This window comes from Lepidochelys kempii, chromosome 1 (genome assembly GCF_965140285.1).
Source record: "Lepidochelys kempii isolate rLepKem1 chromosome 1, rLepKem1.hap1, whole genome shotgun sequence".
Lineage (NCBI taxonomy): Eukaryota > Metazoa > Chordata > Testudines > Cheloniidae > Lepidochelys > Lepidochelys kempii.
Window position 1 is genome coordinate 295,547,013 of NC_136380.1, and position 26,489 is coordinate 295,573,501.

At 41.3% G+C, this 26,489-nt stretch overlaps 2 long non-coding RNA genes across 2 annotated transcripts in view; both read right to left on the reverse strand.

Moving 5' to 3' along the window:
* Positions 1–5,967, reverse strand: part of LOC140905183 (uncharacterized) — a 111,528-nt gene extending 105,561 nt beyond the window's left edge. Inside the window, exon 1 of the long non-coding RNA XR_012156782.2 lies at positions 2,710–5,967. This is a non-coding gene — a long non-coding RNA (uncharacterized LOC140905183). The remainder of the gene's footprint in view (positions 1–2,709) is intronic.
* Positions 5,968–6,940: 973 nt separating this feature from the next.
* LOC140905188 (uncharacterized) overlaps positions 6,941–26,489 on the reverse strand; it is a 94,416-nt gene continuing 74,867 nt past the window's right edge. Inside the window, exon 3 of the long non-coding RNA XR_012156785.1 lies at positions 6,941–7,024. This is a non-coding gene — a long non-coding RNA (uncharacterized LOC140905188). The remainder of the gene's footprint in view (positions 7,025–26,489) is intronic.

Here is a 26,489-nt window from a genome sequence, read left to right on the forward strand (position 1 = left end):
TTGGAATTCATTTGCAAATTGGATACTATTAATTTAGGCTTAAATAGAGACTTGGAGTGGCTAAGTCATTATGCAAGGTAGACTGTTTCCTCTTGTTTTTTCCTACCCCCCCCCCCCAGATGTTCTGGTTTAACTTGGATTTAAACTTGAAGAGTGGTCAGTCTGGATGAGCTATTACCAGCAGGAGAGTGAGTTTGTGTGTGTATGGGGGTGGGGGGGATGTGAGAAAACCTGGATTTGTGCAGGAAATAGCCCAACTTGATTGTCATGCACATTGTGTAAAGAGTTGTCACTTTGGATGGGCTATCACCAGCAGGAGAGTGAATTTGTGTGGGGGGGGTGGAGGGTGAGAAAACCTGGATTTGTGCTGGAAATGGCCCACCTGATGATCACTTTAGATAAGCTATTACCAGCAGGACAGTGGGGTGGGAGGAGGTATTGGTTCATATTCTCTGTGTATATATAAAGTCTGCAGCAGTTTCCACGATATGCATCTGATGAAGTGAGCTGTAGCTCACGAAAGCTTATGCTCTAATAAATTGGTTAGTCTCTAAGGTGCCACAAGTACTCCTTTTCTTTTTGCGAATACAGACTAACACGGCTGTTACTCTGAAACCAGTGAAGATGTTACTAATCTTTGTAATTGCAATTTGAGATAGCGTCACTGTGGGACCAAAGGATGATTTACTCAAAATCTATATGCTAGGCTATGTCCCCACCTCTCAGAAAAATAGTCCCTGCCCCTTAAGAATTTACAGTACAACTGACAAGCAACATAGTAAAGGAGGAGAGGGGGACACAATCTAAATGGGGACCGTTTTTATAGACATTCTCTATATATTGGTTGTGGGCGTGGGAGAGTCTATTATAATTATTAAATAAATGCACATTAACTATATCTGACTGCCCCTAAGTCTATTCAGCATTAATTGGGCAATTTCTTGTCAGAATGAGGTGGATTCTTGTGGGGATCTGCAGGAGGAGAGGGCAAAGGCCTTACGGATCAGATCAGGGCAAAAGTTTCATTCCTAGGGAGCAGGGTGGAAGGAGGCCAGAGGGAGCTGTGGGAAAAGCAGATACATCGGCTGTCAAAGCTAGCAGAGTCGAGGGAATACAATAAAGCTGTGTCTACAATTAGCAGTTTTCACTCTCCACCATTGCAAGAGTGGGGAACTTGTACAAACACAGCACAGAGAGAGAATTTCCAGGGCTATAGCTACAAATTGTAATGGTTCAGTCTGTGTAGATTCCTTCCAATATTATTTATTTTTAGCACAGTAACAATCCTGTGTTGTAGTAAACTATGTTCTTGTGGTATGTTCAATGTGTTTCTGTGTAAAAGCCCAGCATTATTCTCGTTTATAGTGTTTTCTTGTTTATGCTGCCCCCAAATGACTGCTCAAAGTAACTACACTATTGTGCATGTAATTTTGTCCTTACTGCTAGAGAAGAATTGATCTCCTACATATCCAAGCACAGCACGGGTGTTGATGGCTCTCTGCTTACATGAGTCACCTGGCTTCATCAGGTAGATACCACAGGCCTTTGGCTAGCTTCCAGCAGCACTATCCATTTAAAAAGGAACAGTGCAAAATGCTAATCCACACATTGCCTGCCTTACTTCCCTGATATAGGAAAGCAGACTCTTCTCGGATGCGGATCCAGAGTGCTGGGAGGATCCAGTACCTCTTAGTTACACACTACTTTGGCTTTAAGAGGAGGAAGCTGGACAAGGAGTGATATTCTGATTGTGGGCCTATTTCTGCTCCCTTATCCAATCACCCTTACAGGCAGAGTTCCTCTGGGCATAGGGTTGCTAACTTTGGTTGGATGAATTCCTGATGGTTTCATCACATGACATTATCTTTAATTAGAGATTAATCTTTAATTCCTGGAGACTCCAGGATAATCTTGAAGGGTTGGCAACCCTATCTGGGCAGCGTCCACTGACTCCTTAGATGCCTTTCAGAAGCTATGGGTGCTGTTGGGGGTTCTCTGGTTCCTTGATTTTTAACCTTTGATCTCATTCCCATTCATGTTTTCTCCTTTGTTGTCCCATGTCCTCACTGGTGGCCTGGGCCTAGTGGTTCCCCTGTTATGCTCTGATGCACCCAAGAACAGCAATCCCAAAATGCAAGAAAATCAAAGCAAGACACACATGTAGGTGGACAATCAAAAAATGTAATAACCATGAACCAGTTAAGTCAGCAAGTCTGAACAAAACATAATAATAGTCCAAATGGCAGCTATGTAGCAGCAGGCCCTGAGTAACTGTACACACCCACCTCTATGTGCACAGCAACGTGCGCACATACACACGCACCCCTTAGTTGAGAGGGCAGGTCTTTAGTTTTGGGCAGGCCTAGACCTGCCTGTCCCAGTACCCACAAATCGTCCCTTGGCTTTAGGCTCTCTTTGTATTTGTCTTCAGGGCTGTGTACAGTCTCATTATTGCCCTACGTTTTAGTCTAAAAAGCACAAACCAGTCAGCATTTAGGACAGACATAATCACAGTTCTAATCAGGGCTACTCTTGTATGTGTTTTTCTGTAGCTAGTTTCTCTGAACTTTATTGTTTGTAAGGGTTTGCCCCTTTCTGGCATTCCTCACAGCGTGCAACTTTGAAGACTTCTGAGAGAGAAGAAATTTAAAGGATATTTTATTCTGCATTATTAACATGTTAAGTTAATTACATTCACTTACTAAGTACCTGCCATGTAAGGATCTCAGAAGAATTTACAAACATCAGTGAATTTAGCCTCACAGCACCCCTAAGACAGAGAGAAGTATTATTATCCCCATTGCACTGAGGAGCTAACTAGAGCTGGGCGAATAACTGATAGTGTGGCTTGCTGGCAGTTCTGAAAAACTGGTAAAAAAAAATTGGGTTCAACCCCAACTGAAACTTTTTAGAATTTTTTGCAAATTTAAAAGTAGGGAAAATATAGTTTTGGGTTGAACAAAATGTTTTGTTTCAGGTATTTTTAATAAAAGGAAAGGAAATTAAGAGCTAGGTTCACAAAAATTGAGGAGGAGGAGAAGGTGGTTGTGGTGGCAGCAGCACCACCTGCCTTACAACCAATAGCCGGGGAACTCATTTCGGAGACCCAGGTCTGAATCCCCATTCTAGAGCAAGGACTTGAACCCAGCTCTCCCTTAGTAATTTTCCTAACCACTGAGCTATTGGCTATTGTGAGGCAGGGTCTCTCAGAAGCTCTTCTGCTTTTATGTAAAAGTCATGACACGACTTCGTGAAATATTTCAATTGAAGTGAACTTGCATTTTTCAGCCAAAACAAATGTGCCCAGCTGTAGAGCTGGCTGAAGCACAGACAGGTTACATCCCCAACCAAGAGCCACCCAGCAGGCCCAGGGCACAGCCAGGATCAGAATCATGGACTCTTGACTCACTGCCCTATGTCTTAATCACAAGACCATCCTTCCTCCCATCACTGCTGTGTCACCACAGAGCTCCACAGCATTGCTTCCCAAAGCTGTGATTTATCAGTTAGGCATCCTCCTAAAGTCATGGTTCATAAAAAGAGACAGCTATGTGATCTTGTAAGACTAGCACTGCACTGGTTAAGTCATGGAATACAAGCAAGGGCTTCCAAAGTGAGAACCTTTTCTGTTCCAAAATGTCATGAAGGGCTTTTTCCTACCTAAGGTCTGGTCTATACTTGGAAATTTCCCAAAATAATTATTCCAGAATAGGTATTTTGGTAAATTTCCATGTGTAGACACAAGCCCCAACATTTATCCAAGAACAAAAGCCACTGAACTTTATAGCACTCTCCTGATATCTAAAATCTCTCACTCTTCCCTCTATGATCTAATAAGGACAGTTGTTCCCTGCACAGAATCTTGTTTCCTTCCTGATCCTCAACCATGACATCTACTGATTGCTATATAAACAAACACATGCAAAATAGCTGGGTGAAAAGTGCTTGTTTTTTGTTTATTGTGTACAAATTGATGTCAGCATTTACTGAATTCAGATACCTAACCCTGGAAAAGTATATTTTCCATCTATACTTTGTCCACCAACTGCAACCATTAGCTCAGACTTGCAAAATTCTATAGCCTTGACAAGTAAATATTATTGATGAGAGAATTAAATATAATCAGGGTCAGCTCTTTAGCTGGTGTAACTCAGCAAATAGCTTCATTGGAGCCAAGAGAGCTATGCCAATTGACACCAAATGAGGATCTGGCCTTAATTTTTTCATCATCATTGGAAAGATAGACAAGCAGCTGTTATGTCTGGGCCAGTAAGTTTTTATGACCATTTTTGAAGCTGCATTAGCTGTAGCCTAAGGGCAGAATTTTTTTCTGCAGGATGGTAATTTTTGTGGTGATTTAGGGCTGCAAGCAATTATGTACTTTTCCACTACTTTTAACCATTACTATCCAAAACTATGAGTTAGTCAATATCTGCATTCCTTTGAGATGATTTTCCCAGCACTCTGAAGGAGAACTATTCACCTAACACAGCTGCTACTCTGAAAACTGGAGGCATTGTTACCCAGACTATTCTAAACAATACAGATAACACTGTTCTGGTTTGAGTATTGTGAATAAAGAGATTTTTAAATGCCAGTCAACTAAGCTATCAGATCCAATTCTATAAATTATATGTTGTGTAAAGCTAAGTGAGGTAAAGAATCTTTAAACTTATGGATGATGTCCAACTTCAGAAACATGGATTGGCTGTGGTTGCCCCTTCTAAGCAATGCATTCAAGGACAAATATTTAACTACGGTCATAAAACAAAAACAAAAAAAAACCACCTCAGAGATTACACCAGGTTTTTGGGCCTCTACATTCTCATTATTGAAATGTGATAGAAAATCTAGTCAGATTAACCCCATCTAGACATTTAGGACCAAACTCTGTCCTGGCCAGCCAACTCAGAGTGCAAAGATGTTGCTCAGTGCAGCCTGAGGGCATGGCTACACTTGCAGACGTAGAGCGCTTTGAGTTAAACCAGCCTTCAGAGAGCGCAGTAGGGAAAGCGCTGCAGTCTGTCCACACTGACAGCTTCAAGCGCACTGATGCGGCCACATTTGCGGCACTTGCAGCGGCATTGGGAGTGGTGCATTGCATGCGGGGATAGCTGCCCACAAGTGACTGCAACGTGCTTTTCAAATGGGTGGGGTGGGGTGGGGTGGAGTGTGATAAGGAGTGTGTTGTGTGTATGTGGGGGGAGAGAAAGTGGGTTTTGGGGGGCTGAGAGCATGTCAGCATGCTGTCTTGTAAGTTCAGACAGCAGCAGACCCCCCTCTCCCTCATCTCTCTCTCTCTCACACACAGCATTCCACACTAATGGTTTCTTTGTCTCAGAGCAGAGAAGCAGCCAGCTGTCAGAAACGGAGTTTTCAAAGGGCATATCCGCATTCCTGCAGCGATTCAAAAACAATGACAAGAGTGGCCACTTGACTTAAGGGGATTATGGGATGTTTCCGGAGGCTGATCAGAGTGCAGTAATGCAACACCTCGTCCACACTTAAATAAATTAACTGTCCATCTAATGACATCAGTGGGATGGTAAGGGTGTAGCAGGAGGCAGAATTTGGCTCTGTTGGGCCTCTCATGTTCCTGTTTTTCTTCCTGGAAGCTGTACCCTGGAAAACAGATAAAGTAACTGTTGTGGAAAGCAAGCATTTTGGAATGCAACCATTGGCAATGAGTATTTGCCAGCAAATTCAGTAGAAAATGTAATTGGGGATTTGAACTTTAGCAAATTTTCTGGATTACGTCACTGTACTAACATAGTTGATGCGGGGGGGGTATGTTGTGCTGTTGACACTTGCAGTTATCAGTTCATACTGGCAGAGGGAAAAAATCTGTGATCAATAAGATTTAGTAGTGAAATATAAAACTAAAACTTTACCAAACAATCAGGCAAACAGCCCAGCCTCCCAAGAGCTGGAAGTCCCTATACTGAAGTCATGCTTTGGCAACCAATATAATCTCATAACTAGGACTGAGAGGAGAATATTAATCGGAGTTAAAGCATATGCAGGATAACAGTTTCCAGAACCCAAGTCACAGAGGGACACAGACAAAGGCAAATATTAAAAGGTACATATACTAGCCTTATTTTCTTTAGCTATTAGTGCTGCACTTTACCACAATGATCTGGTGTGAGGAGCATCATGGTTTAACAAACACAGGCTCTTGCTTTAAGGGCCCAATTCAATGCTCGCTGAAGGCAGTAAAAAGCCTCCCATTGACAACAGTGAAAGTAGCAGGAGTAGCTAAGCTTCCGACATACAAATATCCAGTTTTCATAGACTGGCCTTAATGACATGAAGAAACATAAGAAAAAAAGATACTTCAGCAAAATGGTTTCTATGCAAGGTAGCCTATTTCCCCTTGTTTTTTCCTACCTCCCCCCCCTCCCCCAACGTTCTTGTTAAACTCTGGATTTGTGCTGGAAATGGCCCACCTTGATTATCATACACATTTAAGTTTTTCTGTGAGGCTGCTTTAAGGGGAAAGACTAGAAAAAAACTGGACAGTGTCCAGAGAAACACTCAACTGATCAAAGAGCTTAGCTAGGATGAGAAGTTGGAGAATTTACACTACTGCAGTTTGGAGAAGAGGCCGCTGTTGGGGAAGGTAAATGGGGTAACAAAAAGGGATCTTGTTGTACTGTATGAAAACCAGAAAGGAAACTGTAGAGACTTAGGTCACAATCTATTCAAACTAAGCAGCAGCAGAAGTGAGATTACTCCAGAAAATTAAAAATAGACACGTTTACGTTAAATACATCAGCCTCCTCTAAAATTTCCCACAGTTTTAGTATTTGCTAAGCCTCATAGCCAGGCATCAAGCACTATGTCACTGAACAATGTTCAAAGGTGGGCTGCACAATACAGCACTGTAATAAACAGCAAGAATCACCACAGATAATCCCCACTGGTAAGAGAATACTGGCCTCTTCAATGATTGTCCTTAGTTTCCTCTATTTCAGCAAAGTGGATTCTGCCAGGATCTCTGGAGGTGGAGAATTCCAAGTGCCTTAAAAGGAAACAAACAAAAAAAACCCTCTTTAGTCTTGCCTACACTAGGAAATCATTCCTAACAATATTTCTCACAATAGCAACCAACAGTGCATCTCCACTGGTACTGCTGGCATTTTCATCACTCTATTGAATACAGCAGATGTAGGGGTGCCTAAGATCAGTGTTAAGCAACAGTGATAGATAATACCATCTGCACTACAACTTCCATTGCTGGTAGCCCTGGCACCAGAGCAGAAAAACGATTACCGATTGTCCCAATGTGGAAAAGCTCTGGAGAGGGTATAGCCAGATGGCCAGCACTAAGTATATTCATTGAGCTGGCTTGCTGTACATGGACTATCACAAATGCCCACCCTCAAGTGCTTATTGTGAATGGGATTTTAATGTTCTGTGGTCCCCTCTCCTGAAATCTTGGTCTTCAGCTAATACTGAAAATGAAAAGTAACTTCTCCCTATAGACTTGTATGCCTAGAACAAGTCTTCTGAGAATATAGAGAAAAAGGCAGAACAGGCTGAAGATTAAGGAAAATTTTATAGTTCATTTCCCATTAATCACAGGGAGACAGATAAATAAAAAGGCTATTATCCCAAGCTGACTTTTACACATTTTAATTGTTTTATTGCTCAGTTCAGTAAGCCGTGTCTGCTGTAGAACTTATGGTAGCTGATTTAAAATTCAGCTACCTAAACCATATAGAGAGCCACACCGCTGATTTGCTTACTCAATAACTCTTCTACATGCCTGCTCACTCTGCTGTCTGGACTGCACCAACATTCCCAATGCTGCCAAAACAAATATTCACAAAAGTCAGCACTCTTGCCCCTCTTCTGTTTGCAAGTTAAAGACATAAGCAATTATATAAGAAGAAAGAGCAGCTTTATACAGCAGCAAGCAGGAGGGGAATACACGGACAGCTATGGACCTAACAAGAGTTACATGCAAAAGTCCCTTTTTAAGGCTCCACTGCAATGGACAAAACGCCTGTTGAATCCTGTAGGCACCTAAACTCACTCAACACCTCAGGTTTTGCAGTAAAAGTTACCTACGTGCCTGCTTCTGTCTGAACATGTGCACTGCTGCCTCCCTCTAGGCACCTACTCCCTGCCTAAGCCCAAGAGATTCACAAACCAAGAGAAGATAGACTTTTGGCCACCTAAGTTGTGTGTGGGACCTGATCGGTAGATGTGCTGAGAAGCAGCCTACTGGATCAAGCTCCTCAGGTGAGTTCACACAAAACAGCCTGGGACAGGTGAGGAGGAGGATTGGTTAGGGTACTAACCTAGGGTGTGCCACCAATCAGAATGAGTGTTTTAGCCATTCGGCTAAAGTCATGTGGTGGGGAGGGGCCTCACTCAATCTCTCCTGTTGAAGCTGTTGGACTGTAAATAAATAATTAGAGTCATTGGAGCAGGGGGACTGGATCCCTCACATTCTGAGTGAGTGCCCTACTCACCAGGCTATACAGTCAGTCATTCTCAGGGTTGTGCTCACTCTCTCTCATTCTGGCCCATTTGACTCTTTAAAAGAAATAGAGAGTAGAACTCCAACTTGCTCATTCAACACAGGTAATGTTATTGCCTCTTTGACAAAAAGTATTAGCAGTCCCCACTGCATGAAAGGGGTATAGTAAATACTTAACTGGTGCTGCAACTTCCTTGTGTAACCCTGTTAACATCAATACCTGAGCTGTAAATCATGGCATAATTTCACCCAATCAATAGCTTTGAATGCATAAAGTCATCTTTTTAGGGAACTTTCTATGTTGGCATTATTTGGATTGACTTGATTAGTATTTGCAAGTTGTAGAGTATATTTGACATTCAGAGAACATGTGTGCCTCACTAAATTTCATTTCTTATTAGTGAGACAGCAAAGCATCTCAACAAAACTCTTTTAATTTAGGCCCAACCAGGCATGTTTCAAATCAGAGAAGTTCTGGACATGGAGATCTTCAAGGATGCTGAACCAAGAACCTGACTAGGGAGAATTTAGCCCATAAAAGGCCAGTTGAATCATCCAGACAGGTCTCAGCAACACAAGACAAGCCAGGGGGGAGGAGTGGGCCTCCTCCATGAGTAATCTTGAGTAATGGTAACCTGATTAGCCAGCAGTGTTGCACTGAAGCGTACAAACCACAAATTAGCACCTGACCAACCCACCCACGCAGTTTTCTCAGAACTAGGGTTCCATTGGGAATCCGGGTTGCAATGAAGTGGCAATCTAGCAAGGTACTGCAGACAGGTGGGAAGGGTTGACTGGAGAAACAAGTTCAACATAATGCTCCCAAAACTTACAGTGTCCTTCCACAGAATTCCAAAAATCATCCCCAAATTCTCCCAAATCAACAAGATCTGTACCACGGAGGAGGGGTAGATGCTTGTCCATTGGGGAAAGAGGATGGTATGGTTCTGCCACACTTCTAGAGGGAACCTGTTGATGCTCTGATGGAGAGTAGCATCAGGAGAGATTCAATCCAGAAAGAAATGGAGGGTGAAATAACTTATGTACTTCTCCACAACTTTGGGGGTTAATATATTATGGAGTGCAGTCTCCCTCCTTCTTCTTATCAACTGAAACTCAACCAAAGACATTTATTGGTCTCCAGGCCTTTAGTTTTCAGAGTAGCGGCCGTGTTAGTCTGTAACCACAAAAAGAAAAGGAGGACTTGTGGCACCTTACAGACTAACAAATTTATTTGAGCATAAGCTTTCGTGAGCTACAGCTCACTTCATCGGATGCATGCAGTGGAAAATACAGTGGGGAGATTTTATATACACAGAGAAAATAAAACAATGGGTGTTACCATACACACTGTAACAAGAGTGATCAGGTAAGGTGAGCTATTACCAGCAGGAAAGCAGGCGGGGGGAAAAAAACCTTTTGTAGTGATAATCAAGGTGGGCCGGGATAATTAGTCACGTTATCTGTACACGTTATACACTGGTGGGGGAGGGGGAGTATTTAAAGGACGTTTGGCATGCTGTATCATATGATGTTGGTGTTTCTGTGCCAAGCATGCTTTAACTAAATATTCTCCCAGAACAAAAGGTGGAGTCACCTCAGGCAACTTTTGTTTCATATCTATGAATAAGTAATTTTCTAATTGTCGGGGGGGGGGTTAAGTTTCAGTGTATATAAAACATTCAGACACTCCCTATTTTTAATGGCAAAATCCTTTTCTTGTCTACACTAGTCTTCAACAGCACAATGGGGAGTTAACCATTTACAGATTTCCTGGCTAGCCAATAGATTTGTTTTACTCTTTCCCAATTCATTCCAGACTTTTCTGAGGAAATATTCAAAAATAAAGCTGAAGAGATGGAACAATAGTCCCTCTTCTTCAAGGCCCCAACTATTGTAAAGTGAAAAATATGCCAAAAACGTGGGCATTTTCAAACATGTAAGCAGCAGCCTAAAGGCCTCACACAGCACAGCTGCTTCCTATAAAGATTGCCATGTAGGGACAGATTCCCTGAGTTACAGAAATTATTAGAGTATTTTTACACCTCTAATTAAGTCTCCAGAAACAGACATGTATTTTCATTATAAATGGCTTTCAAATCACTGGTTTTCAAAAAAATCTGTGATAACCACAGATTCCAGCATCATTTTTTGGGACTCCAGAGACACCATTTTTGACTGATTATATGCCGTCCAACTAAAACTCTTTCCTTTTTAGGGTATTTGACATTTTGCTAAAACTGCAGTATTCGCACTTTATACTATACAGTATCTACATTCTGGTTTAGAGGCCTTAAGTAATACAGGATGCTATAAGTGGTATGAAAAAATGAATTTTTAAAGGATATGATGTGTCAGAAGAAAAATGCTATCATTTAATAGGCTCCAAAATGAACACATTCCTGCAGAAAAGGAAAGATTACAGAAGAAGGGGACATTTGGGGAATGGGTACAGGGAGGAATAGAGCAGGATCAGCTGATTTACAAATAAGGACATGCACCAGGCATTTCCCCTATGTAGGAAGCACAGCACCCACATAAATACTGCAGACACAAGGCAGCAGTAGTTTCCATAGAGTGATTCTACTGCTACTACATTGTCTGCGAGGGAAGTATTTAGTTTTTTGCTTCTTTAGGATCTCTAAAAAAAGCTCTGTATTGCCTTAATAGTATTTAATAGTATTTTCTTGGTGAAAGAGGGTAGGGAGATTTTTTTTCCTGCTTGTATTTTAATCTAAAAAATGTTTGGCATATCAAATTGTTGTTCGCAGTGTTGCTGTAGACATGTTGGTCTCAGGATATTAGAAAAAGACTAGGTGGGTGAGGTAATATCTTTTACTGGACCAACCTCTGTTGGTGAAAGAGACAAGCTTTTGAGTTTACACAGATGTGACCTGAGGAAGCGCTATATAGAAGTTCAAAAGCTTGTCTCTTTCACCAACAAAAGTTGGTACAATAAAAGGTATTACCTCACCCACCATGTGGGTGGAATATCAAGTGTGCTTTAGTTTTTTTGAAAAATTGGTCCTTAGAGCCTTGGTCTCTTTTTGGTTTTCATATTAGTCAGATCTGCATGTCTAGCTAGTCATTTCAGATACTGGCCCCATTTCTATTCCTTTCTCTAGATTTTATTTTTAAAAACAAAACCAAAAAAAATTAAGGCAATTGGGGGTTGAAAGGATATTAAACATGGATATTTTTACTTAACCACTTATCAGATCCCTGGAGAGCACTTAGTGCTATTTTAGTTTGTTTATTTATTTATTTATGCTTTATTTAGCTGGATGGAGTCAGCATTCCAATTCAATTCTAAAGTGATGTATTTTCTCATGTAATAACTAAATAATTCAGAATTAATGAATATAAACAAAAGTATTTAGAACTAATCATGTATCAAAAATAAATAAGGTATATAGCTTAAGTATCTTAAGAATTAACGCTATTTTACTCTTAATTTCCATAACTGACAACAGCATTTTTATATCTTGTAAATGCAATGTCCAGTGAATTCCTCTGAGTTAAAGTCATAAACCTCCAGTATAAATAATGTATATTACAGTAAGATAATGTGAAAGTCCAAAGGAACTCATTCCCAGACTACAACAGAAAAGCTACTAAATCAACAACTGGAGCAGACAATAACAGTGTGAACTAAGGGAGCAGAACTTTTAAAGCATGTTACTTAAAATAGAAAAGCATTGAAAATGCCACTAACAAGATTAAATATGTGCATTCACATTTTACTGCTATGTGAATTGAAGTCAGAACATTAAAAATGATGTATCAATCAGATCTGTATTTCTTAAGTGACAACTAGCTATATTAAATTACATCATAAAAAGCCTGTGCTTTTTCTGTTTTGTGTTGTCATCACCAAGTTTCACATAATTTAAAAGGAAAATAATTTACTTAATCTAATTTTTAAACTACACTTAATATAAATACACTTGCACCTAAAACTCTCTGTGCTTCTTTACATTCTGATTCCCTCTACGTACAGGAGCTGCATGCAGGACAGATATTAGGAGCTGGAGTAAAGGGGGGCGGAGGGGAAGAGACCATGATAGCAATGAACATGTCATTCCAACTGTTCTTTCAGATTAAAAATAGAAGGATTTTAGTTCATTAGAACTGATTCAACAAGACTCTGCTTTGCTCACCAATCCCAGACCTCCTCTAAAGGGACAGAGCCTCAACTGCTGAAAACTAGCCTCGTACCACTGAAGCCAATGGAGCCAGATCCATTTAGCTGAGGGGCTGGCCCAAACTGTTTTAACAAGTTGACTATACATGAAGAAGCAATACTGATGCCATATGCCCATACTTATGAAAAAGAGCATAGTTTTTCACTTTACTCGACCAAAGCCACATAACCCGTTTTTAGTCTATCATCTATTTGATACATCAGTGCAAAATAAAATAAACACAAAGCAGCATTATGGCTGAGAATCCAGACCCACAGAAGTCAGGAAATTAAAAATTATGGTTCCCACAGCAATTGTAATTCAACCCACTTGTGTAGTTTCTTTTACTATCCATCTTGTTAAAATGTATGCCTTAAATCACACTGGAAAGGAGTGGACCACCACCACATTTGTTATGGACTCAGATATTTCTTCTAAAGTTAATCCAAAAAGCATCTCTCTAGAAGCCACCTTCAGTAACTAACTGTTCTCCTGGAGTAGTTGCTCTTCACATATTGTTTAATAAAAACCACCCTCATTTAATAGCTACACCTTTACTATCCAAGCCACAGGGGAGAACTGTTATATTAATATAAACCACCTTTGTTTTGAAGTTGCTCTTGATTTAAAACCATAGCATGGAAAAGTAATTAAATTTAATAAAAGCCACCACTTCTAAGCAGAAATATATGGTACAATGTGGCCAAGTTACAATGGCTTTGAATTTTTGTGCACTTAAAATTCACTACCACAATGCTTTTAAAACATACACGCATTGCATATCCTTGATTGTTTTCCAAAGAGATATAAGGAAAAGAGTGAGCGATTGTAGTCCCCCTCTGCTCCCCGATGTTCAACGTGATTCCCAGTGCATATTTTAAGGGGTGTACCTGCTGTGCAATAATTCTCTTATCGCATAAGGGAAAAAAGAAATGTTTCCTCATGTTTGTGTTTGGACTTTGCAAAATTCACCAGGATTAAATCCACAACCCACATTTTAAACCCAAATGAACAGAGTGATGAACTATTATGGGCCTGATCCAGATTCAATTAAAAATATCACAAGACCGACCTCTGTCATCTTCAGTGGGAATCGGATCAGCCCTATAAACCTAGCAATCTGTGCAAACAATACACAACATCTAAGATTCATAAGCACAAATATGCAACTAAAGCAAGAGGGGTCTGAATGTAGTAAACCTATAAAATAAAGTTAAGATAAAATAGTAAATTAACCTATCACAGAATTATAATCTGGGTCACAATGTCAATGTCCATAACTTCTGCCCCAGCCTTCATTACAATGGCAGTCTGCAAAGGGACACCACTGGTTTTTATAGTGCTAAATGATGCAGACAGGCTGTCTTGGAGAATACAGCTCTGACACCATCCCTCTTTTAAACAGGTCATCGTTATGTCTCAGATCAGAAAGTGGCTTTGCTTTGTTGCAGTGGACTCTGTGGAATGGAAACCTGACCCAGCCAATATCCAAAATTACAAGGCAGTGAAGAATCAAGCCCAGTGCTCTCCAGAGGCTTTGCTGGAACATTGCACCACATCATCATTCCCAACATCATATAAGACACAGTTTAGCTCTAAGGTGCATAATTAGCCAAGCATTAACATAGGACTAGTCAAACTATATCAGAGCAATGGCCCACCTGGTCCAGTCTCCTGTCTCGGACACTTGTTAGTACCAACTACTTCAGAAGGTGGAGTAAGAAATCACATAATGGACAATTATGAAGTAACTTGCCCACAGCAGACTTTTCTTCCTAACCCTCCCCCCATCAGTCAGCGGTTGGCTGATGCCCTGACATGAGGGGTTATTTATGTATGTATCTATTGAACTTTGGCTGTTCTTATTATCCACATAGATGTCTAATACTTTTTTGAATCCTGCTAAGCTGTTGGCCTCAATGGTACCCAATGGCAATGAGTTCCAGAAATTGATTGTGCATTATGTACAAAGTATTTCCTTTTATCATTACATTTGTTGCTTTTCTTTACAATGTCCCCTCCTTCTTGTATTATGCAAAAAGCAAACACAGGAGGACCCAGTTTGCTCTCCTTCAACTATTCATTATTTTGGATTCATATATCAGGCCCCTACTTATTCACCTCCTCTCCAAACCAAACAGTTTCAAGCTTTCCTCATACAGAAAGAACTATTTCTCTCCATCCAGCTTTATTAGATCCTCTCTGTTTTAAAGCTTTCAAAAAGGCCTCCTGGCAGATCTGTCATCACTAAATTTAGCCTCTATTTTCTGAGAGTTCCCTTGTGGCGGGTGGCAAGCACGGAAGGCAGAGTCCTCTTTGTTTGTCCCTGTGGATTTTCATTTGCATCCAAATTGTACACAACACTCTAAGCTCACTTGAGTGTTCAAGAACTGAGCAGCATGTGACGCAAGCAACACAGTCAGCAAGCCTGCCTAAAGAAGGACACTAGCTGCTGAAACAGCCTCTATCCCCCTCCCCAGGACATGAAGTATCAGAATACAGCATGGAATGTGAAGGGGGTGAGGGAAATGAGAGGGGAATGAAGGAGACCAGCTCTAACTTCGGTTTCTCTGGTTCCTTTAGTATCTGTGCCGGTATTTCCATTGAAATATAAATTGAAATTAGAAGCCTATGGGTTTTTAATCTATTGATTTAATAGGCGGATAAATAATAGTTAATAAGATAATACTATATTAGTAATAATAACAGTATATAGGATAATAGTGCTTTCCTACCTCGCAGGGGTGTTGGAGGATAAATATGTCCAAGATTGTGAGGCCCTCTGATACTATGGTGGTGATGATAAGAGGATACTTTAGGCTATGTATACACTGCAGTCATGGGGTGTGAATGCCGCCCATATACACATACCCAAGCTTGCTTTAATCTAGCTACTTCGGGGACTGCAAAGTAGAGCTGTGACAGCACAAGCTTCAGGGCAGGATGTAAAAACCTGCCTGGAGTCTTGGGTATTTACTCAGGTGGCTAGACTGCACTGAAGCCCATGCTGCTGTGGCTTCACTGTACCAGTATCCAAGCTAGCTAGATTAAAGTAGCTCGGGTACATGATCTACAGATGAGTCTGCATGTGGGTATGATTGCAGTGTAAACATCGCCTCAGAGAGACAAAAAGAGCTCCGAGAGGCTCACTGGTTTAAAGTACCCAGTTCTCTCTGCAAACCATAAGCTCCATCACATCGAGGAGACTTTTATAAGGAAACTCTGCAAAATGAACCTCCTGGACTTCACCTCCTTCCCTCTTTTCATGTGCCTGTGGGTTTTACCATGACACAAGAAGATTACAATCCTGTAACATCAACCCTTAGTTTAGATAGTGTGATCACTTCCAAACGCAGACATAGCTAAAGAGTTCAAAGCTTCTCTGTGCAAGTCATTCAGTTTCTCAGGCTGTAACATGGTTTCAAGGGCATGGAAAACCAAAACAAAGCAGGTGTGTTCAGACAAGTTGATACACATGCGTTATTTGAAATGTGGTCAAAAGTTTTGTTTGGGTTTCTGTTTAGCAATTACTAGAAGTCAATCAAAAAAGTTTCACAAAGAAAGCAGAAACCAGATGAGATCCTCAACCCTGCTCAGATACCTACATCCTGGGTGTGAGGGCCAGAGTGGTGTAAAGGGGCCCAAAAAGGGGGAAGGATTCCCCCAGTGCAGGTACTGGAACAAAATAAAACAGCCTGAGTGTCCCTTCTGAAGATCCTATTGCAAGACAGTGGATGCTGTCATAACAGTCAGGTTCCCAGGGCCAAATTATGTAAGGACCTCTCAGTCAGTCTCTGGAGCAACCCATCAGGAGGATGGCACAAGCATCACAAGGCTTAAAGACATCACAGATCCCATCGCCCTAGGCTGTGGCTCCAAGGTCTGATCTACCCTTAAAAGTTTTTCCTGGCATAACTATGTCTGTTAGGAGTATGATGGTGACACAGTTATACAGGTAAAACCCCTAGTGTCAATGCAGTTATTCCGGTATAAGGATTCCTTATCCCAGTATAGTTTATTTCAGTTCCTGAACAGGAATCAGCTGTACCAACATAACTATGTCCATGCTGGGGCATTGTACTGCTTTACCTATACCAGCAGAGTTAAAGCAGCAAAATTTTCTAGCATACGTGAGTCCTAGGGTGCGTCTACATAGCGATAGAAGACCAACAGCACGGCCACTGCTGACATGGGGCAGCTGACTTGGGCTCACTGGGGCTCAGGCTGCCAGGCTAAAAACTGCTGTGTGGACACTAGGGCTCTGGCTGGAGACCGATCTCTAGGACCCTCCACCTACTCAGGGTCCCAAGTGTGGGCTTCAGTGCAGGCTAGCCACCTAAGTAAATCCCCAGGGCTCTAGGCAGGCTTTTACATCCTGCCCTGAAGTGCATGCTGTCCCAGCTTCATTGCTCCAGTACCACAGCTAGCTAGATTAAAACTAGCTTTGGTATGCTTATATGGGCTGCATTCATGCCCTGTGATTGTGGTGTAGACAGAGCCAGCCTGAGCCCAAATGTCTACACAGCAATTTTTCAGCCTGGAGCCTGAGTCCCACAAGCCAGAATCAGCTGACCTGGGCCAGCTGTGGGTTTTTTATCTCTGTGTAGACATACCTTAAAATGTGCTGCACAGAGTCTCACCCTCTGCTTTTAGAGAAGAGGGTTTGAGAAATTGAAGGAAAATATTTACAAGCCCATGAGGAAGCCTGCTGGAAAAACCACACTGTTGTAATTCGTATCCATGAATCTGCTTAGAAAAGACAATAGGGTAAAATACCCAAAGGACTTTTTAGGCATCTATCATCCAGATTTCCTTTCTAGCAGGGATTTCGTATCAGGGTTGCATAAAGGAACTGTAAGAACTTCAGTGCCATTGTTGACACTAAGAGGATGTGGTCTGATAACATGTTGGATGGAGGAGAGGAAACAGTAACACCAATGGGCAGAACAACTTGCTTTCAAGCCATCTGCTTTGGAATATTTTGACAGAGATAAGAAATGGAAAGCACTCCCCTAATACATAGAGACACAAGGTGGGTGAGGTAACCTCTTCTGCTGGTGAAAGAGACAAGCTTTCAGGCTATACAGAGCTCTTCTTCACGTCACAGATGCTCTTCTTCGTGTCACCCACCTTGTCTCTCTAATATCCTGGGACCAACATGGCTACAACACCACTGAAAACCCCTAAAACATAGTTAAAAATATTACGTAAGCCACCAAGATAAATACTCCAGTTAAATCAGATAGATAGAGTGACCAAAAACTATACAAGGGCTTAGTGGATTTGTACAAATTCCTAAAACTGATAGAAAACTAGTTTTCATGAGAGATGTTCTAATCCCACCTGTACGGTTTCTCTCATCAGATGTATTGGTCAAGCAAACAGCAATCTGGCGAGGACTAGGTGATCAAGTGAATAAAAGAGCCAGCTGCTGTTTATATATTGTACACTACTTTACACACACTCGTAATGTGTGACATCAGAATGTGGCATGAACATGTACTTCCATTAACGTTACTCTTTTTATGGAAATATTTCAGTTTAAGAAATTCTACCAGCTCTATTGCTGGAGAAATGAATGAATCCAGAAGAGCATGACTTAAGGTCATACAGTGGGATTTTCAAAAGCTTTCAGGTGTTGCATAATTTTGCTCCCTCTGAAGTCAATGGGAGTAGAAGACGACCAATTTTTAGAGTTTTTGAAAATCCCACCCATAGCGTCTAACCAGGGAGATTTTCTGATCAACATTCTCTGATGCAGTGAGTGAACATTTCTGGCATCCTTCATATCTCTGCCCCAGACAAATACAAGAGGAAATCTGAGGTTACATTACTGACTTCCCCATGCTTCTTGAGCCTTAAACTTTTCTATTATCTCAGAAGTAAAACTGTGACGCTGGCTTATTTCAAGATACTACTATGCTTACTCCCATTGAGTAGCAGCTTTACTGTGCAAGTAGCCATGGAGCAAAAGTTACTACTTAGTATGGGTCTGATGGCAGAATTTGGCCTTTGATGAACTAGTGCACACCATAGAACCAAATTCTGCTCTGGACTTATACAGGTTGGAAGCCAGAGTAAATATATTTAAATCCATGGTGTTGCTCCTGATTTATACTGGCATAAGTGAGAGAAGTATATGACCCAAGTCTGTAATCTCACAGTTAGCTTGATTGTTCAAAAAAAATTTACCAGGCGTGTACATTTTACTCATGACAAGAACCAGGTTTATCCACCCAAAAAGCAAGAAATTACTTTTTGCTTGTATAAGGAGAGTCAGGATGAGCTCTACCCTGACATCTGGTGGTGAGTTGTGGTGGGTTGTGGAAAAGAACTTCAGGGGCTGATCTCATTTGAATAGGCACACCCACCCCGCCTAGATGGTCACTTTGGCTGCTGTAGGAGTCCTACTTTCTCTGTTGGTGGGGCAGGAATAAACTGTAATTATCCTGATTATGTGAATCAAGGACAGTGGAACTGTACTTGGCCTTTTGTTATGATGGAGGGACTCACCATCAACTAAGCAGCACTCACTAGGCAAGGGTCATGGGTTCCAAAACCCACTGAATAGAGAGAGACTGGGGATAGGTATTAATGCCTGGTGGCATGGGCCCCCTGGTGAGGGTCCTACATGCTAATTGCACTGTCTCCTCTCTCTACTGTGGAATATCAGAGCTAGTTTTGATTCCAATAGGAGTCTAGTTACAGGCTGCTAAGCTGAAATCACTTTGGGCCAATAGTACACCAGCACTGAGGCTCCCCTACTACAAGCTGAAATCATTAAAGAGCTAAAATTACTAAGAGCTGAAATCACTGAGTGTTATGTTAAGTAGTGGGGGGTCCCGAAGCTATATTGCGGAGCAGTTTGCAAGATGGCTGGAGCAGCTCACGGGATGGTTGGTGGTGCGGAGCGGCTGCCAGAGCAGAGCAACTTGTGGGATGGCTGGTGGAGCAGAGCACAGCACAGCACCACGGAGAGGTGGGGCAATTGGCTTTGGACCACGTAAAGTGCTCCTTAACCCCCCCATTTCCACCCAGGTTGGGAGGTAAAACTCTGCAGATAAACTTTTGAACTCTGGGGCTGCACTGACCAGGGACAGAGACTTCTGGGTTGTTGGACTTTTGGGACTTTGGGTGACTTTTGGGTTGCTGGACTCAAGAACTAAAGGGAAAGGACATGGCCCAATTTGCTTGGGGTGGGTTTTTGCTCATGGGTTGTGGTTCCCCAACATAATGCCACATTGTTTCTCTCTGTTATTAAAAGGCTTTTGCTACACTCAGACTCTGTGCTTGCGAGAGGGGAAGTATTGCCTCTTGGAGGTGCCCAGCGGGGGTGGTATATATTTGTCCCAGGTCACTGGGTGGAGGCTCGAGCCGGTTTGCATTGTGTTATTGGAATGGAACCCCTAGATACTGAACCCGGCCCTTGTTGCTGCCAACTCTGACGGGCAGAAGGGTTACACCTGAAAGCAGTGTTTTCTGTTAAAGTGGTTTTTCATCCTGCAAAGATGATAAGCAGTGAAAGAAGCTGCATGAAATCACTGTAACAAGAACAATGTCTGACTTAAGAAAATGGATATCACTTTAAAAGACTACAGATTTAGTGATGAGTGTAACTTGTAACTCCCCCACCTGCTCCGATGTATCATTTAACAAGCACATCTTTTAGCCTCCAATGTTTTTGTAAGAGTTGTACATTCAAAACTGGTTGTAGATATGGACAAAGAAAATAGATTAAAAGCATCTCTCAAATTTATCGCTTTCATGAAATTAGCATTCATTTAGACCTTAGATAATAAACATTCATATCTCAGAGCCTCAGTTATACCACTGAACAATAACCGTTGTGCACAGATAGATGTTAAACAAACACACTCCCACACATGTAGTATCCAGCCTAACGAAACTGCAGCCACTGGCAGGTTGCTGGAAAATGTTCCAGTTCCAGAAAGAAAGGTGGCCCACCCACGACCAGCAACAAAAGAGGTCTGTCACAGAGCCTCATTGTGTACAGCTAGTCAGCTGTTCTCAACCCCTCTGTAAAGAATGAGACTGAAGGCCAGATGTTCAAAGATATTTAGGCATCTAAAGATGCAGGTAGATACATAAGTCCTGTTCACTTCAATGGGAGTTAAGCACCCAGCCTGCTTAGGCACTTTTGAAAATCCCACTAGGCACCTATCTGCATCTTTAGGTGCCTAATACTTTTTAAATCTGGCTCTGAGTCCATAAAGCTACAAGATAATAGAGAGACAAGGTGGGTGAGGTAATATATGTTATTGGACCAACTTCTGTTGGTGAGAGCCAAGCTTTCAGGCTTACACAGAGCTCTTCTTCTAGACCTGAAGAAGATCTGTGTGTAAGCTTGAAATCAGAGATGACCTGGGCCTGCCAATAGTGGGGGCGGTGGGCAGAGTGAGGGCAATGTTACTGATCATGCTCAGTACAAGCCAAGCAGCAAATCTGGGGGGGGGCGCACATGACCCCGCGTGTCCCCCCATGTGTCATCTCTGTTTGAAAGCTTGTTTTTCTCACCAACAGAAGCTGGTCCAATAAAAGATATTAACTCACCTACTTTGTCTCTCTAATATCCTGGGACCAGCTCAGCTTCTACACTGCATAAAGCAAACTATTTCCATTGACAAAATCACAAGAGGACATATATGTTTTGAAGAACTATACACACAGGTAATGCTACTGCTGAGAATCACGACAAGAGATTAAGCAAGAAGAGCCTGATTCTCCACGACCTTGTAACTTTTGTAGCCATTTCCAATTGCTCAAAGTGAAAGTGAAATAGGAGTATAATGCTACCTTTCTGGCTTGGCAGCATTTCACCACTGCTTTGTACAGGTGTAAATGGCTGCAAAAGGTACTAGATAATGGAGAATCGCGACCCTAGAGAATAGCAACACTTAGCTCTTATGTAGCACTTTTCTTCCAAAGATCTCAAAGCACTTTACAAAGAAGGGGAAATTGAGTCATAAAAAGGTGAAGAGACTTAAGAACAGAAGAACAGCCATACTGGATCAGAGCAAAAGGTCCATCTAGCCCAGTATCCTGTCTTTCAACAGTGGCCAATGCCAGGTGCCCCAGAGGGAATGAACAGAACAGGTAATCATCAAGTGATCCATCCCGTCGCCCATTCCCAGCTTCTGGCAAACAGAGGCTAGGGACACCATCCCTGCCCATCCTGGCTAATAGCCATTGATGGACCTATCCTCCATGAACTTATCTAGTTCTTTTTTGAACCCTGTTATAGTCTTGGCCTTCACAACATCCTCTGGCAAGGAGTTCCATAGGTTGACTGTGCGTTATGTGAAAAAATAGTTCATTTTGTTTGTTTTAAACCTGCTCCTATTAAACCTGCTTGCCCAATTGTCACACGCAAGGCCAGTGGCAAATCTTTTAGGACCTTAATAGTCTTAACTGCCAATTTAGTGTCCTATCACTGGACCACATGCCTCCTCACGTTATCTTTGGAGAATGTAGATTTCAAAGTTTAGTCAGGGAGTTTTCACAGGCAATAGTTATTTTGGATATAAGTAAATTCAGAAGTAATTGAGGATATTCTGCATTCTAAACCTTAGGATTACGTTGTATCTGTTAACCACAGATTGTTGCAAGGGGTAGTGCAGTCAAACCACACCAGGAAGAAACCTGGGAGGCATTACATACAATACCTCTTGAGCACTCCAGTTGTGGTGGGTGGGTAGTTTAATCTAAAGAGTGCAGCATAGGGTATATATTTATCACAGAGTCAAGTCAGGTGATCAGCACTTAGGACCAAGCACGCAGGTTAGTCTAACTAAGTGTACACAGTCATACCCAAGTTACTGTGTCCACGGATGCTGCTCTCACCTGTGTGTGTTACTAGGACTTCTGGGGGCACGCCCTAAAGAACTTTGTGTTGCAATAAGCTGAGCCACTTTATGATTCTTTCCCAGTGAATTGTGGGAGAACCTGTTCATCTTGGGTACACAGGAGGAATTCTGGGAAGGCATTGGAGGACTACAAGCATTTGAGTGGTTTAACTTAGTCCTCACTGAAAAGTGGTTGGGTTACTAGTGGATTTGGTCTGCAGTCCCACAATAGGCCATCTAGCGTGGACTGAAAGCACCGCTAAACTCAGGTAACAGGGTTTTGTGTGTGGATGGGTGGGAAGTTAGGGACAATACCCGAGTAAGAGCCCAGGTTAACTCTACAGTGAAGATATACTCCTAGTCTCACAGAAACACAGCACCAACCTACTCTTCCCCACTCCCTTTTTGACTACTTGCTACTTGGTGGTCCTTGCAATCCCCTCCCTCTTCCATACTCCCTTTCCCTTTGTGTGGCCACACACTTAACCTGATTGTGCAAACACTTACACACAAATGATAACATTCATGTGTGTAAGGACTGTGTGTAGGATCAGGACTAAATTAGTAGCCAGGCATAAAAAAAAGTTTTATAATCTAGATAAATTGAGTTGTATGTGTAGATTATACTTTTGAATGGTACAGGACTAACTTTGAGATACCTAATCTATTTCCAAAGAAATTCAAAAAAGTTTATTCTTTTATACAAACTGCAGTATCTCCCCACCCGCACAAAAAACAAGTATGACATTTTATATAGTCTTTGACTCAAATATCCCAAAATATTTGACAAATTTATGCATTTATTACAAGCAGTGGGATCAGTCCAAAAGCCTATATCTACCAACGCATTAAATCTCTGATGAAGACAAAGCATTAGGGCTGGTCCACACTGGGAACTTACATCCGCATAGCTATATCTCTCAGGGATGTGAAAAATCCACATCCCAGAGACATAACTATACTAACCTACTTTCACCAGAAGAGCCAGAGGCTATGTATGCAAGTTATAGAGTCATATGGAAGTAATGAATGGAGAAATTTATTTTCCCCTTTCTCTGCTGCTGCTTTTTGAAGTGATATCCTATAGTAAATTAAATGTTTCTAGCTGTGACACTTTCTGCTATCAAAGATTTTATATTTACAGCCACTCTTTCATTCTGAGGTAAAATTACATAAATTGCACTTGCATAGGAGGCCTTTCATCATCAGAGCATTTTACAAACACCAACCAATAGAGCGCTAATGGGCACTGTATGATCAGAACAGGCAAAATGGTTCTGTATAATAGACCACAGAGTGCTGTTACAAAATCCTTCATCCATTGGGCGACACTTTGTTATTGATGTTCATGGGAATGCTCTTATTAAGAAATCTCTTGCCAGTTAAGTTGCTGATTGAGAAAGGTACTTAAGCATGTGCCTAACATTAAGCATGTGAGTAGCTCTCCATTGAAATTAGTGGAATTACTTCCAAGATTAATGTTAGGCACATGATTAAATACCTTGCTCAATGCTCAGTCCGGGCAAAAGGCTCTACATTACCTATAGCAAGGGGTATTAAGATTTGCCATAGGCTTTGTTCATCTGAGATCCTTGGAGTCCCATACAAACATTTTTTAATCAGAGTAGCTAGTGTAGGGATGGTCATTCTCATGCTATATCAGTTTCTTCCTCCATCTCCAAGCACATCATTACCAACAATAATACCAATGTCATATCACTACTCTCTGTAGGGAGCAAAATGATATTCACTTGTGTCATTCAAGACCCTGTATGTGCATTTTCTTATACACATGACTGCACAGTCACATAGCATATCTGGCAGACACATTTGATTTCATTATGTTTTGAATCCAGGAAATATAGGGACAATCTGTTACCATTTGTTTCGGTTATAGTATTTTAAACAATACTTTTCTTTGCATATACTATAGACAATGTACCTGCCCACTAAGGCAAACATCAAACAAAAATACAGAATTTAAGCATAATGTGGCCATTTGTATTAGTATATTTCTATTAATTTGTTCCACAGAATCCCATATGTTTCTGCTTCCATGGATTCACGATTTGGCTTTTAGTATTTTCCATGCTCTAGAATATGAGTGATTATTAATTGTAACACATTATTTCTCAGAAGGTAAAATGGCAATGTCCTGAGTAAGGATTTCGGCAACAGACCTAGAAGAGAGGATAGTTAATACAAAGAAAAAAAAAAAACACAGCTAAGGCCTTTCCACAAGGTAAAGAGTGCCCAGTTCTGCTCCAGTTGGGGAGCTTTGTTGTTCACTTTACTGGGAACAGCCCCTTGAATACTTCTGTTCCATCACAGACTGATGGCAACAGTTTGTTTTGAACTGTGGAAGATAATGCTTCTCAAACGGCTTTCAAATCTCAACTATGAATATTCTAAGCAACACAGAACAATCCTTCCCCTTCAGAAACCCAGCTGCAGCATTTAACTCCATGACCTCCTATGCCAGGCAAATTCTGCAAGTTGGCTGTATGCTTTCCAATCATCATTGGCACCGAATGCAGTCAATTTCCTATTATGTCAGAATTTGTCTCATTATACTGAACATAAGACAAGAAAGATAAATTCAGCCTTTTCAACCACACATTATTTTCTTTTAAAAACAGAGTAATTGTATCATTTAGAGGCCTGCAGAGCCTAGGGAGGTGTGGGAAAGGGAGCACTAAAAACACCTAGTAAAGCCTAATGTGGTACTAAACCTTCGGGGGTATCTTCCAGGGGACTGGAGAGTAGGATGTGTAGCACCCCTGCTTCAGCCACTCTACTCCCAGCATGCCCTGACTCCAGCCCCTGAAATGCACAGAGAGCTATCTGGGGAGGATTTGGTACAGACATCCCTGAGCCCTCCTTCCAAACAAAGGAGTGAAGATCACATGAGGGAGATCCAAAGCAGGAGATGAGGGAGTGAAACCATTTGGATATTTTTAACTATCACATAGAAAGTTAAACTACTGTAGTTATGCTAGGAGTTGTATGGATTAAGTATAGTATCGTGGGAAGAAAAGGATACACTCACATAATAATTAAATGTACTTTGATGTTAATTAAGAACCGCTACTGTTGTAAAATTACAGTGTTGCATTCACAGATTATAGGTAAGGTTCTGCCAGCATGTTCATTGCAATATTTAGTAAGAGTAATCATGTTTATTGTTTTGTTTTACAAAGTAAAGAGGGCACAACTGAATTAAGAAAAACTTTAAAAGAACACTCTCAGTTGTATAGAAGCTTTTTCTTTGTTGTGTGAATATAACTAATACCATGATATGTTCTTATGCCTGTGTACTGAACAGGGGTAGAATTAGGATGGGTAACTGCTAAGTGTAGGGAACATTTGAGCTTTTCACAAACATTCTTGCATGTGTGTGTGTGTTCCTATTACCTTTTGATAAATATTGATATTGACATGGCAGTAGATGTCTATGACAGACAATTAAACGTCTGATTACCAACCCAGTCTTACTCAAAATTGACAAAATGTAACAGAGCAGAATTTGGCCTAGTAAGATTGCATGGAGCATAACTCAGCACAGAATTTGGCCCAATGTGCATAGGATGATTCAAAATTCAATTAACTTCTTATCAGTGATGACTAAAAGACAAAATTCAGCCCAAAAAAACCCAACTTTTTTTCCAATCTGTTGCTACAGTATTTCAACCTATTGAATACTTCTATCTATCTGAACTACTTCTCTGGCCCCTACCAGCACAGTACCAAAGCACCTCACAATCTTTAATGTGTACATCCTCACAACACCCCTGTGTGCTAGGAAAGTGCTATTATCCCCATTTTACAGATTGGGAACTGGGGTACAGAGAGACTGACCTGCCCAAGGTCTCACACAAAATCTGTGGTGGAGCAGGAAATTTAACTCAGCTCTTCCAAGTCCTAAACTATCACTATAACCACTAGACCATA